The sequence below is a fragment of the Tamandua tetradactyla genome, chromosome 18 (genome assembly GCF_023851605.1).
Source record: "Tamandua tetradactyla isolate mTamTet1 chromosome 18, mTamTet1.pri, whole genome shotgun sequence".
Lineage (NCBI taxonomy): Eukaryota > Metazoa > Chordata > Mammalia > Pilosa > Myrmecophagidae > Tamandua > Tamandua tetradactyla.
Window position 1 is genome coordinate 31,482,770 of NC_135344.1, and position 15,646 is coordinate 31,498,415.

General features: G+C 34.6%; 1 non-coding gene across 1 annotated transcript; it reads left to right on the forward strand.

Moving 5' to 3' along the window:
• The first annotated feature begins 10,049 nt into the window (after window positions 1-10,049).
• LOC143662881 (U6 spliceosomal RNA) lies at window positions 10,050-10,155 on the forward strand. The gene has a single exon (XR_013165648.1). It is a non-coding gene; the product is annotated as a U6 spliceosomal RNA (small nuclear RNA).
• The last annotated feature ends 5,491 nt before the right edge of the window (window positions 10,156-15,646 follow it).

Genomic DNA, 15,646 nt, shown 5'->3' on the forward strand with positions numbered 1-15,646 from the left:
TCTTGGGGGTTGTTCATATGAAACTTAACCCCCACAAAGGATAGGCCAAGCCTACTTAAAATTAGGCCTAAGAATCACCCCCAAGAGAACCTCTTTTGTTGCTCAGATATGGCCTCTCTCTCAGCCAACACGGCAAGCAAACTCACTGCCCTACCCTTCTCTATGTGGGACATGACACCCAGGGGTGTGGACCTACCTGGCAATGCGGGACAGAAATCCTAGAATGAGCTGGGACTGAGCACCAAGGGATTGAGAAAACCTTCTCAACCGAAAGGGGGAAGAGAGAAATGAGACAAAATAAAGTGTCAATGGCTGACAGATTCCAAACAGAGTCAAGAGGTTATCCTGGAGGTTATTCTTACGCATTAAATAGATATCACCTTGTTAGTCAAGATGTAATGGAGAGGCTGGAGGGAATTGCCTGAAAATGTAGAGCTGTGTTCCAATAGCCATGTTTATTGAAGATGATTGTATAATGATATAGCTTTCACAATGTGACTGTGTGATGTGAAAAACATGTGTCTGATGCTCCTTTAGATTATCTACCTTATGAACAGAGAAGTAAAACATATGGAATAAAGATGAATAGTAGGGGGCACAAATGTTAAAATAAACTTACATTGAAATGCTAGTGATCAATGAAAGGGAGGGCTAAAGGGTATGGTATGTATGAATTTTTTTATTGTTGTCTTTTTATTTCTTTTTCTGAATTGATGCAAATGTTCTAAGAAATGATCATGATGATGACTATGCAACTATGTGATGATATTGTGAATTACTGATTATATATGTAGAATGGAATGATCATAAAAAAAACTAAAATTGTGGAATTGTAACCCATACCAAACTTTGAAATCTGTTCGACAACTAATAGTTGTGCTATGCATTGATATATATATGGCTTTTTTGCATATACGTTATTTTTCACAAAAAAGAAAAAAAGAGTTGATTGTGATGATAAAAAAAATTTGATTCCTTCTAGCCTTCTACATTCTAGAAGAGCTAGAAGGAAAAACCTGAGAGGATCATATGGCAGCCCATGACAAATTCTGGGATCTGTCCTGTAACTACTTGTTGAAGAGTGCTTTCAAAACTATTGTTTTTTTTTTCCTTTGCTTTGTATATATGTTACATTATACAATTAAAATAAGTAAAAATAAATTTTTAAAGGCTAAAAAAAAATGTATACAGAAGGGAAAGAGACCCTGAATAGCTAATGATATCCTAAAAAAGAAGAGGAAAGTGGGAGGACTATCATTTCCTGAATTTAAAGCTTATTATAAAGCCACTGTGGTCAAAACTGCATGGGATATGCACAAAGACAGAAGTATCAGTCAATGGGATATAACTGAGAGGGCAAAGATAGACCAACAAATTTATGGACATTTAATTTTTGAAAGTCCCCAAATCACTGAACTGGGACAGCACAGTTTTTTCAATAAATGGGCATGGGAGAATTGGATATCAATAGCCAAAAAAATGAAAGAGGATCCCTACCTTACACCCTTACACCCTATACCCCTACCTTACACCCTACCTTACACCTTTACACCCAATTAATTCAAAATGGATTAAAGACCTAAATGTAAGAGCCAGTACCATAAAATTTCTAGAGGAAAATTCAGGGAAACATCTTCAAGATCTAGTAATAGGAGGTAGCTTTTTAAACTTTACACCTAAAGCACAAGTAGCAAAAGAAAAATAAACAAATGGGAACTCCTTAAGATCAAGAGCTTCTGTGCCTCAAAGGACTTTGTTAAAAAGGTGAAGAGGCCCCCCTATGTGGGACATGACATCCAGGAGTGAAAGTCTCCCTGGCAGTGTCGGAGATAACTCCCTGATATGACCCTGGCCCTGGTACCATGGGATCAACCTGGTATCATCCTGACCAAAAGAGGGAACAGAAGTGTAATAAATAAGGTATAAATGGCTGAGAGAGGTCAAATAGAATCAGGTGGCTACTCTGAAGATCACTCTTATACAAGCTTCATTGTAGACATTGTAGACATTGCTACCTATCATCGCTTGCCAAACCCCAACCAAAGCCATTCCAGCCAATCCTAAAGAATACCTAGGGCATTATATAAGATTGTACAAAGGTTTCATGCACTAGGATAACTTTCTAGAAACCTACAACCTCCAGATGGATCCCTGGACAAGGTAAGTCCTGAAACATAGAGGGACCAGCCTCTCCAGAACATTAACTAGTTCCATTCCACTATCCCATATTATAGATAGTCCCTTCCAAACATGAAAAAGATAGAATGGGCATTGCCCAAATACCCCTAAAGACTGGAGAAAGATCAAAGGTGATGGTGATCACAGAGAAAGTAGGGTTTAACAAATGAGTATGATTGCTGAATCATATATTGACATTTCTTTTAGTCTCCAGTACCTTAGAGCAGCTAGAAGTAAAAACCTAAAATTGTGGAATTATAACACATATCAAACTCTGAAATCTGTTCTACAACTAATTGCTGAAATGTGCTTTGAAATTTATTGCTTTTTTTTTGTATATATGTTATTTTTCACAAAAAAGAAAAAATGAGAAGGAAGAATATAACAGAGAAGATGGGATTTAACAAATGAGTATGACTGCTGAATCACTATATTGATAGTTCGTTTGGTCTCCAGTGTCTTGGAGTAACTAAAATAAAAACAAAAAATCATGGAACTGTACCCCATACCAAACTTTAAAATCTGTTCTACAACTACTTGTTAAAATGTACTTGGAAATTCATTGCTTTTTTTGTATATATGTTATATTTCACAATAAAACATGTTTAAAAAAGAAATTATACAGCTCAACAACAAAAGAACAAACAATCCAATTATAAAATGGGCAGAGGAAATGAATAGGCACTTTTCTAAAGAGCAAATACAGATGACGAAAAAGTACATGGAGAGATGCTCATTTTCATTAACTATAAGGGAAATGCAAATTAAGATGGCAATGAGATATCACCTCACACCTACAGGAATGGCAGCTATTAAGCAAACAGACAACTGCAAATGTTGGAGAGTATGTGGAGAAATAGAAACACTTATTCACTGTTGGTGATAGGGTAAGATCAGAATACAGGGTAAAGGATGATATGGTCCATACTTCAAAACTTCAACTTCTGTGTTAGACCAAAGGTAGAGATGTTTATTTGGTGCAAAATTTGTATTTTGGGTAGTGCATTTTCTAATTTAACTTGTATGGTCAGTTTAGTTGAATACCATAAGAACATGGAGTCTTGAATAGGGTATAAGATTTTGTTGGTTTTGTCCAGGTTAGTGTGATGCCCCAATATATCAGAGAGTAATTTTGGCAATGAATAAAGAAATATTTGCAAAGTCCCCTTGGGGGACTGGGAAGAAAGGAAGAAATATTCCATTTGCCCATTTGGAGAATTTCTGATATTCTTGCAAGCAGTGGGGACAACCAAATCAATAGGCCAAGCTCAATCCATGAAACTTATTCCTGCAAATGATAGGCTAAACCTACTTAAAATTAGGCCTTAAGCGTCACCCCCACAGAACCTCTTTTGTTGCTCAAATGTGGCCTCTCTCTCCAAGCCAATCCAGCAGGTGAACTCACTGCTCTCCCCTCCTACATAGGACATGACTCCCAAGGGTATAAATCTCCCTGGCAACATGGGACAGAATGACTGGGATGAGCTGAGAGCCTTCTTGACCAAAAAGGGGAAGAGAGAAATGAGATAAAGTATCAGTGGCTGAGAGATTTCAAACAGAGTCAAGAGGATATCCTGGAGGCTATTCTTATGCATTATATAGATGTCCCTTTTTACTTTACAGTATATTGGAGTGGCTGGAGGGAAGTACCTGAAACTGTTGAGCTATGTTCCAGTAGCCTTGATTGTACCAAGATATAACTTTTACAAGTGACTGTAATTGTGAAAACCTTGGGTCTAATGCTGCCTTTATCCAGTGTATGGACAGATGAATAAAAATATATAGATAAAAATAAATAATAAAGGGGATAAGGGATAAAATAAATTGGGTAGATGGAAATACTATTATACAATGAGAGGGGGGGTAAGGGTATGGGATGTATGAGTTTTTCTTTTTTCTTTTTCTTTTTTTTTCTGGAGTGATGCAAATGTTCTAAAAAATTATCATGGCAATGAACACACAACTATATGATGATGTTGTGAGCCACTGACTGTATACTGTGCATGGACTATATGCATGTGAAAATTTTTCAATAAAAATATTTTTTTTAAATGCAAGGGGACATGGTGCACAGGTGGTTCAGTGGTAGAATTATTGCCTGCTTTGTGGGAGACCAGATTCAATTCGTGGCCCAAGCACTTCCCAAACAAACAAGCAAAGAAACAAATGAAAACAAACAAACAAACAAAAATTCGACAAATGGTGCTTCAATAAGGGGATACTCACATGGAAAAAGAATGAAATATGACCTCCGCCATACAGCATACAAAAAATAAGAAAGCAAGAGAATGGATAGAAGTGATGATAACTAATTAATGGGTTAATATGTAGCACTGCCATATTGAAGGTGAATATGATTGATAGGGGATGTACTATTGACAGATGCCATGTATCTTAAAGATTAAATTTACAATTATAAATAGGTTCTCACATGAACTCTTTAATGGTTCATAGTGGACAAAGAGCCAACAGTAGAGGGATATGGGAAAAAGCTAAAAATGCATGGTATTAGCAATATTTAACAGGAAAACATCAACAATACCACAGCACTAACTGAGAGTGGGGGGTCATGTGATAAGGGGTAGCTTTCATTCGATAGTCAGTGATGTTATGTTTGCCATTCTTTGTCATTATGAATGAATGAAAATTATCTGAAATTGAGAGTACTGTTGATTATACAACCAAATGAAGATACTATAAGACATGGTTTATTCATTTTGGACATTATCCATGATGCCCAATAGATGCACGGAGCTGAAAGATACAATGACTCAATGACTGAGGAGTACAATGGTGAATGATGATACTTTTTTTTTTTTTTCCACATGTGCAGGCACCAGGAACCAAACCCAGGTCTCTGGCATGACAAATGAGAACTCTGCCACTAAGCCACTATTGCCCACCCTCGGTGATACATTTATATGATGGAATTTGATTGCTACAAAAAAGGAGGGATGTCACATAATGAACTGAATAAACCAGAGGACAATGGGCTGTGCAAAATAAGCCAGAAACAAAAGAACAAATATGCTAAGGTCTCTCTGAGTATCTTATACTTATGTTATACTTTTATATCTATAAGAAAATACTTATAAAAAATGGGAGCCTATATTGTGGGCCCTTATAGCAGCCACATTTGGTCTGAACTTGTTGATGTATTTCTGGATTCTAAGACACTGAGATATATGAGTATCAGCTGGTATTTCCCTGGAACTTCGAGTAGCTCTGTAACACCTAGGTTCCAGAAATGGAGTGCTGCAGACCTGAAACTTAGCATAGCTATATATAATAACAGTTAAAGTAACCAAGAGAGAGATCAGGCCTCAATTAGAATTGAAAACAAAACCAATCTGGCTGGGTCTAAAGTAAATTAGAATGCAGGGTAGCAGATGATAGTGCATGTACTCTAGACCTTCAGCTACTGTGGTAGATCAAGGGCAGAAAGGTTTATGTCTAGATCCTAAATTTTCTGTAACACATAATCTAAACTAACCTCTCTGGACAGTTCATTTAAACAACCCAAACTCCTGAAGTCCAGAACAGGAATGAGGCCTTGTAATTCTCTATAGCAGAATATAATACCAGGACATATTCCAGACTATGGTGGGCTGATAATTAAAAAGTATTGGTAGAGTCCCTTGAGGATATGAAGGGGAAATATATATGGCACTATTAAAGTCTCCCAATTGAAAAATCTCAGGTATTTGAGGACTTCCAACAAAATAGGCCAATCCCTAGATCTTGATGCTTGCCCTTATGAAATTTATTTCTGTAGGGGAGAAGCTAAGACTACCCATAACAAGGCCTAAGAGTCCTTTCCAGGAAGCCTCTTTGTTGCTCAGATGTGGCCTCTCTCTCTCTCTCCAAGCCCAACTCTGCAAGAAAAATCATTGCCCTCTGCCCCTCTGCCCTCTGACTAGTTGAGAGAACTAGTCAACAAGAGACCACCCCTACAAGAATTACTAAAGGGAAACCTGTCAGCTGATAACAAAAGACATGCCCTGGCACCATGGAATCAACAATTCCATCCTGACCAAAAGGGGAAAAAGAAGTATAATTAATAAATTATTGTGGCTGAGGTAGTTCACATAGAGTCGAGAGGTACTCTGGAGGTCATTCTTAAGCAAGATTCAGTTAGACATTGCTACCTATCACAACTTGCCAAAACCCAACCAAAACCATTTTTATCAATCCTAAAGAATACCAAGGGCATTATGTAAGATTATACAAAGGTTCCATACACTAGGGTAATTTCCAGAAACCTAAAACCTCCAAATGGGTCCCTAGACCAGATAAACCCTGAAAACACAGAGAGGCAAGCCTCTCCAGAATGTCAGCTAGTTCCATCTCCCTACCCCATATTATTGATTGTCCCATCCAATATGAAAAAGTTAGAATGGCCATAGCCCAAAATACCTCTAAAGAGTCAGACAGAAAGATCAAATGTGATGGTAGAGTTCTATAGAGATGGTAGGGTTGAACAAATGAATATGACTGTTGAATCATTAAATTGATATCTCTCTTAGTCTCCAGTATCTTAGAGCAACTTGAAGTAAAAACCTAAAATTGTGGAACTGTAACTTATACTAAACTCTGAAACCTGTTCTACAACTAATTGTTAAGCTGTACTTTGAAATTTGTTGCTTTTTTGTACATGCGTTGTTTTTCGCAGAAAAAAAAGAGTCGATTGTGATAAAAAAAAATTTATTCCTTCTATCCACCCCACCATCACCACATGGGACATGACATCTAGGGGTGAAAGTCTCCCTGGCAGCATGGGAGATGACTCCCAGGGATGAGTCCGGCCCTGGCACCATGGGATCAACAATTCCATCCTGACCAAAAGGGGGAAAAGAAGTGTAACTAATAAAGTATCAGTGGCAGAGAGAGTTCAAATAGAGTCGAGAGGCTACTCTGGAGGTTGCTCTTATGCAAGCTTCAGTTAGACATTGCTACCTATCATAACCGGCCAAACCCCAGGACCATTCTAGACAATCCTAAAGAACACCTAAAGCAACATATAAGATTCCACAACAGTTCCAAGCACTAGAGTAACTTTCCAGAAACCTACAACCTCCAGATGGTTCCCCGGTCCAGATAAGTGCTGAAACCTAGGGACCCCAGCCTCTCCAGAACATCAGATAGTTCCATCTCCCTACCTTTCCAATATGAAAAAGTTAGAATGCCCATAGCCCAAACACCCCTAAAGAGAGGGATGGAAAGATCAAAGGTGATGGTGGAGCTATACAGTGAAGATAGGACTTAACAAATGAATACAAATACTGAATCATTAAATTGGTATCTTTTCTAGTCTCCAGTATTTCAGAGCAGCTAGAAGTAAAACCCTAAAATTGTGGAACTGTAACCCATGCCAAACTCTGAAATATGTTCTACAACTAATTGTGGTGCTGTGCTTTGAAATTTATTGCTTTTTTGTATACATGTTATTTTTCGCCAAAAAAAAAAAGAAGGAAAAAACTCTATTGTGATGATAAAAAAAAATTTAAGCTTTCTAGCTTCCTAGATTTTGGAGCAGCTAGAAGGAAAAATGTCTGACAGGATCGCATGGTAGTCCACGACAAACTCTGGGTCTGTCCTGTAACTACTTGTTGAAGAATGCTTTGAAAACTATTGTTTTTTTATTTCTTTGCTTTGTATATATGTTATACTATATAATAAAAAGTTAAAATATATATATATATTTATTCTCTTAGCCTTTTATGTTCTGAAGCAGCAAGAAGGAAAGGTCTGAAATGACATACGGTAGCCCATGACAAACTCTGGGATCTGTCCTGTAACTGCTTGTTGAACAGTGCTTTGACAACTATTGCTTTTTCTTTCTTTGCTTTGTATATATGTTATATTATACAATAAAAAAGTTTTAAAAAATGAAGGTGAGATTAAAATCTTCAAAGACAAGGAAAGATTGAGAGAACTAGTCAACAAGAGACCACCCCTACAAGAATTACTAAAGGGAAACCTGTCAGCTGATAACAGGAGAGGGAGCTCTGGAAGAAGGCACAGAATTGAAGAGTATGAGTAAAGGTAATTCAAAGGAAATGAGAGAGAAAGAAAGTAATATATAGATCTGACAAATAAAACTAAATGACAAGATGGTAGAGTCAAGAACCGCTGTGACAGTAAATACTTTGAATGTTAATAGACTAAATATACCAATTAAAAGACACAGATTGGCAGAGTGGATGAAAAACTGTAATTCACCTATATCTTGTTTACAAGAGACACATCACAGACTAAAGGACACAGTTAGATTGAAAGTGAAAGGATGGAAAAAGATCTTCTATGCAAGCTGTAACTATAAGAAAGCAGGAGCAGCTATACTAATATCAGACAAAATAGACTTTAAGTGTAAAGATGTCATCAGGGTCAAAGGACACTAAATATTAATAAAAGTGACAATTCACCAAGAAGAAATAACAATCATAAATGTTCATGGTCCCCAATCAAGGAGCTCCCAAGTACATGAGGCATATATTGGAAAAACTGAAGAGAGCTATAGACATTTCAAAAGCAATAGTGTGAGACTTCAATACACTATATACTGTGTATACACTATATACTTCAATACACTGTCTACTATAGATAGAACAACCACACAGAGGATCAACAAGGAAACAGAGGACCTAAAGAATAGGACAGATGAATTAGATCTAACAGTCATGTAGATCATTACCTCCCAAAACACCAGGATATATATTCTTCTCTAGCACACATGGAACATTATCCAGGATAGATCATATGTTGGGACATAAATTGAGTCACTATAAATTTAATAAGATTGAAATTATTCAAAGCACTTTCTCTGATAACAGCAGAATAAAGTTGCAAATTAATAATCACCAAAGAACCAGAGCTTTCACAAATATATGGAGATTAAACAATGCACTCTTAAATACTCAGTGGGTCAAGGAAGAAATTGCTAGAAAAATAAGTAAACATCTAGAGATGAATGATAATGAAAACACAACATATCAAAACTTATGGAATGCAGCAAAGGCAAGGCTGAGAGGGAAATTTATTGCCCTAAATGACTATATTAAAAAGCAAGAATGAGCAAAACTTGAGGATATAATTGCTAACCTGGAGAATTTAGAGAAAGAACAGCAAAGTAACTCCAAAACAAATTAAAGAAAACAAATAATGAAGACTAAAGCAGAAATAAACAAACTGGAGAACAATAAAACAATAGAAAGAATCAACAAAACTAAAAGTTGGTTCTTTGAGAAAAATCAATAAAATTGATGGTTCCCTAGCTAGACTAATGAGGAAAAAAAGAGAGAGGACACAAATAAAATCAGAAATGAGAAGGGAATTGTTACCACAGATCATGAAGAAATTAAAATGATTATAAGAGAATATTATGAACTATATGCCAACAAATTAGACAACTTAGGTGAAATGGACAAATTCCCAGAAACACACTAATTACCTATACTGACTCTAGAAGAAACAGAAGATCTCAGCAAACCAACTACAAGTAAAGAGATCCAATCAATCATCAAAAATCTTTGCACACACCCAAAAAATGCCCAGGACCAGATGACTTCACAGGACAATTTTATCAAACATTTCAAAAACAACTAACGCCAATCCTGCTCAAACTGTTCCAAAAAATTGAGAAAGAAGGAATTCTACCTAACTCATTTTATGAAGCTAACATCACTCTAATACCAGACAAAGACGATACAAGAAAATTACAGACCAAGATTGCTAATGAATGTAAATATGAAAATTCTTAACAAAATACTAGGAAATCATATCCAATGCCACATTAAAAGAATTATACATCATGACCAAGTGGGATTCATACCAAGAAAGCAAGGGTGATTCAACATAAGAAAATCAATCAAGTGCTCAATTTGGCAGCACATATACTAAAATTGGAATGATCCAGAGAAGATTAGCATGGCCCCTGCACAAGGATGACACAAAACTCGTGAAGCGTTCCATATTTTATAATAAATAAACCGAAACTCAATCAATATAACAGAGCACATTAACAAATCGAAAGGGAAAAAACCCATGATCATATTGATGGATACTGAGAAAGCATTCGACAAAATTCAACATCCTAACTGATAAAAACACTTCAAAAGTTAGGAATTGAAGGAAACTTTCTCAATGTCATAAAGGGCATATAAGAAAAACCCACAACCAGCATCATACTTTATGGTAAGAAATTGAAAGCATTCCCCTTGAGATCGGGAATGAGACAAGGATGCCCATTGTCACCACTATTATTCAACACTGTATTAGAAGTACTAACTGAAGTGATTAGACAGGAGAAAGGAATAAAAGACAACCAAATAGGAAAGAAAAAAGTAAAACTTGCATTATTTGTAGATGACATGATCCTACACTTAGAAAACTCTGAAAATCTACAGCAAAACTACCTGAACTATTCAGCAAAGTGGCGGGATATAAGATCAATATACAAAAATAAGTAATATTTCTATACACAAGCAATGACCTACATGAGGTGACAATTTAGGAAAAAATTCCACTCAGAATAGCAACCAGAAGAATCAGGTGTCTAGGAATAAGCCTAACCAGGGATGTAAAGAACTTACACACAGAAAATTACCCAAAAACGCTAAAAAAATTTTTTTAATGACCTAAATAGATGGAAAGATATTCCATCCTCATGGACAGGAAGGTTGAATATCATCACAACATAAATTCTACTCAAACTGATCTACAGATTCAATGCAATACCAATAAAAATCCCAACAACATACTTTGAAGTCTTGGAAAAACTGGTTATCACATTTATATAGAAGGGAAAGAGACCCTGAAGATATGATAAAAAAGACGAGTGAAGGGAAAGGGCTATCACTTCCTGACTTTAAACTTAATATAAAGCCACAGTCGTCAAAACAGCATGGTACTGGCACAAAGACAGAAGGACTGACGGGTGGAATAGAATCGAGAGTGCAGAGATTGACCACCAAATTTATGGACATTTAATCTTTGATAAGGCCCTTGAATCCACTGAACTGGGACAGAATAGTCTCTTCAAAAATTGGGCATGAGAGAACTGGATTTCAATAGCCAAATGAATGAAAGAGAATCCCTACCTTATACCCTATACAAAAATTAATTTAAAATGGATCAAAGACCTAAAGGCAAAAGCAAGTATCACAAAACTTCTCGAAAAAAATGTAGGGAAAAATCTTCAAGATCTTCTAATAGGAGGTAGCTTCTTAAACTTTACACCTAAAGCACAAGCTGTGAAAGAAAAAATAGACAAATGGGAACTCCTTAAGATCAAGAGCTTCTGTGCCTCAAAAGACTTTGTTTAAAAGGTGAAGAGGTAGCCGACTCAATGGGAGAAAATATTTGGAAACCACATATTGGATAAAAGCTTGATATCCCATGTACATAAAGAAATTATACAGCTCAACAACAAAAGAATAAGCAATCCAATTATAAAATGGGCAGAGGAAATGAATAGGCACTTTTCTGAAGAGAAAATACAGATGGCTAAAAAGTGCATGAAGAGAAGCTCATCTTCACTGGCTATAAAGGAAATGCAAATTAAGACAACAATGAGATATCACCTCACACCTATAAGAATGGCTGCTATTAAACAGGAAACTATGAATGTTTGGAGAAGGTGCAGAGAAATTGGAACACTTATTCACTGTTGGTGGGAACGTAAAATGGTTCAGCTGCTGTGGAAATCAGTTTGGCAATTCCTCAGAAAACTAAATATTGAGTTGCCCTATGACCCGGTAATACCAATACTTAGTATATACCCAAGAAAGTTGAGGGCAGTGACACAACAGACATTTGCACATCAATGTTCATAGCAGCACTAGTCACAATTGCCAAGAGATGGAAACAATCCAGGTGCCCATCAACAACCTAGTGGATAAACAAATGTATATACATATGATGGAATATTATGCATTTAGACAAAATGATGTCCCAAAACATGACAACATGGATGAACCTTGACGAAATAATGCTGAGTGAAATAAGTCAGACACAAAAGTACAGATGCTGTATGATTCCATTATTATTACTCTAGTAAAGCCGCCAGTGTTTTGGAACAACTAGAAGGAAAAATCTGAGATGCGGGAATGATAGCCCATGACAAACTCTGGGACCTGTTCTGTAGCTGCTTGTCGAAGGGTACTTTGAAAATTATTGCTTTTTTCTTTCTTTTCTTTGAAAAAAAATTTTTATACATGTTATATTTTACAAAAAAAATGGTTTAAAAAAAAGCAAACATATGCAGCTATAGTAACATTAGATAAAATAAATTCCTGAAATAAAAAAATTGAAAATATTTAGTAACATAGCTCACTACTATAGCAAAGTTGATATTTGTAACAACTTTTTACTTGAAATTTTGAGAATGCACATAGTTTTGATAGTTAAAACTAAAATGTTTAAGATAGTGTTTAATATTTAGAATTTAAGAAACTCTGGTATCTGTATCTATAGGTTTTTTTCCCTTCCTTGCTTTAATGTCAAATTGGTTTATAAAACATATTGTACAAACAGGCTTTACAATGATTATGTAAGATTTTTAGAAAAAATATGCCTATGGATAAGCTAACTAAGATATCCATTTTAGGTGGTTAAGATTTTCCAATGTTGATTGTAAAAATATTTGTATCTTCATATTTTCCTGAAATCTGGAAAATGTTTAGTAACATAGGTCATTACTATAGCAATGCAGATATTTGTAAAAACTTTCTACTTGATATTTTGAGAACACAGTTTGACAGCTGGTCAAACGGTATTTAAGTTAGTGTTTAATATTTAGAATTTAAGAACTTTGCTATCTGAATCTATAGATTCTTTTCCTTGTTGCATTAATTTTAAATTGGTTTATGAAAATTACTGTGCAAACACAGGTTTTATAATGATTATATGGATATTTTATTTAAATATGCCTATGGTTAGACTAACTAAGATATCCATTTTTGGTCGTTCTAAGTATATTTGTTTTCTTAAATAAAAATATTTTTTTAAAAAGAGTAACAACAATATTCTTTCATCAACAATAACAAATACCATACTAATGCTAGAGGTCAATAATGGGGGGGGGAAATAAAGCATATGGGATGTTTTGGGGGGTTTTGTTTTTCTTTTTTGGAGTAATAAAAACATTTTTAAATTGACTGTGTGATGAATGTACAACTATGTGAAGATACTGTAAGCAAATGATTGTATACTTTAAATGGATTTATGGTATGTAAATATATCTCAATAAAATTGCATTAAAAAAAACAGTGCTTCAGGAAGAAAATGTCTGGAACAAGTCTGGGAGCAAGAACTGTATAAACTGAGCCTGGAGTATTTTGTCATACCAGATGAAAAGAAGTCCTCAAAGACATAGGAGCCAAACAGAAGAGCTCTAAGTGGCAAAATATTGGACTATTTGAATATTAAGGATAATTACTGCAATGGATAAAACATACCAAATATGTTTAAATCCATGGGTTCATTAAGATACAAAACAACAACAACTAATTGGCTACCTTGGAGGATGTTGAGAAACCAACTTTTTATTTTGAAAATTGGTCAGTAAAGGGAAATAAGCATTTATCCTATTTTGAATTGCATGACTGGGAACTAAATAGCAGATAAGGTGAAATTTCTTTTCATTCCAGCAAATGAATGGAGAAGGAATGACAGAATTATAAAATCACTATTTTGCAACCCTGAATGAATTAATGCACCTACACATTGTTCACCAATAACTGCTAATTCCATAAAAAGAGAAATCCAGATATTCTGCATCTACTGACTAGAAAAAGACAACCATTTATGAAGTAGTCCTGCAAAAACAAAACAAAAACTGATTCCAATAGACCTCTCGATCCAATTAACAATAAGAAATACAGAGGAAAAAGGAATATGTTAAACTACATCATGGAAATGAAATCAGCCAAATCCAGAATGTCAGAAACTTTACAGGACTAATGACCAGGTTTATTCAAAATATAAACTATGAAAGTGAGAGGAAAAGGAAAACAACAAATTAAAAGATATAAAGACAGTTAAGCAAAAATGTTAAAATTAAACCACAGTGTTTAGGTACTAACTTACACTTAGGTAATAAAAATAGGATTAAAAGTATTAAAATAAATAATATAAAAGTCAAGATAATGAATATTCTAGGGGGGGAAGGAAGGAGCTGTGATAAGCAGAGGGCCCTTAGTATTAACAGATGGCTAGCAAAGTTCTACCTTCTTATATGGGTAGTGGTTGCAAAAAGGGTCACCTTATAAAAAAAATTCATTAAGCTGTACATTTGTTTAATGTGATCTTCTTATGTACGCTATATTTAATAATAAAAAATAATAATAAATAATATTATTTATTATTTATTATTATTAAATAAATAATATTAAAATAATAATAATAAATAATAATAAAAAATCAGAGTTTTAACAAAACATAATAAACAAATTAAAACCTAATTTATATAGAGAGAACACTGAATCCAACAACTGCAGAATACAAATTTGTTTAGAGGTACATAAAACATTTCCAAAATTATGGGTGCAAGGGTAGTTCAGTGGTAGAATTCTTGCTCTCCATGCAGGAGACCTAGCCCATGTACTTCCCCCCCCAAAAAGTAATAATAGTTCAACAAATGGTGCTGCAATGATGGGATAGTCACATGGAAAAAGAATGAAATGTGACTCTAGCCATACAGCATATATATTTTTAAAAATTTACAAAAATTGATCATATTTGGGGCCATAAAGTAAGATGCAACAAATTTCAAAAAAATTGAAATCACAGAGTATATTTTCTCACCACAGTAGAAATAAGATAGTGATCAATAAACCATAAACCTCCATATGTTTGGAAATTAATAAATATACTTCCAAAGAACACTAATATAAAAAATAAAAGGAGTTTAGAAAATATTTTGACCCAAATGAAAATATAATATTATATAACATATGACATAACATCTCAAAAACCTGTGGCTTATATAAAAATTATGCCTAAAGACATGTATACCTTTCATTGCAATATATAAAAGTAGAAAGAATGGAAGTAGATTATCCAAGTATCCTTTTTCAAACAAACATACAAAAAAAAAGTTTTTTAAAAAGCAAATTAAATCCAAAGAATATAGAAGGAAATAAATAAGAAGAGCAAAAACTAACAAAATAGAAAACAAACCTACATAGAAAGGACCAACAAAGCCACTAAATAGGTAAATTTGCTGGTAAGACTAATTAAGGAAAAAGGAGTGAAATCCAAATGGCCAATGTCAGTAATGAAAAAGAAGCCATTTCTATAGATCACCCATACATTCAAAAGACAATAAATAAGTGAAAATTATGAAAATTCTGTCCCATTACATTTGAAAATTTACAATGAACAAATTCCTAGAAAAATACCACTTACTAAAACTGATACAAGAAGAAATGGAGAATCCAAATACTCCTATATCTTATTAAAGAGATTG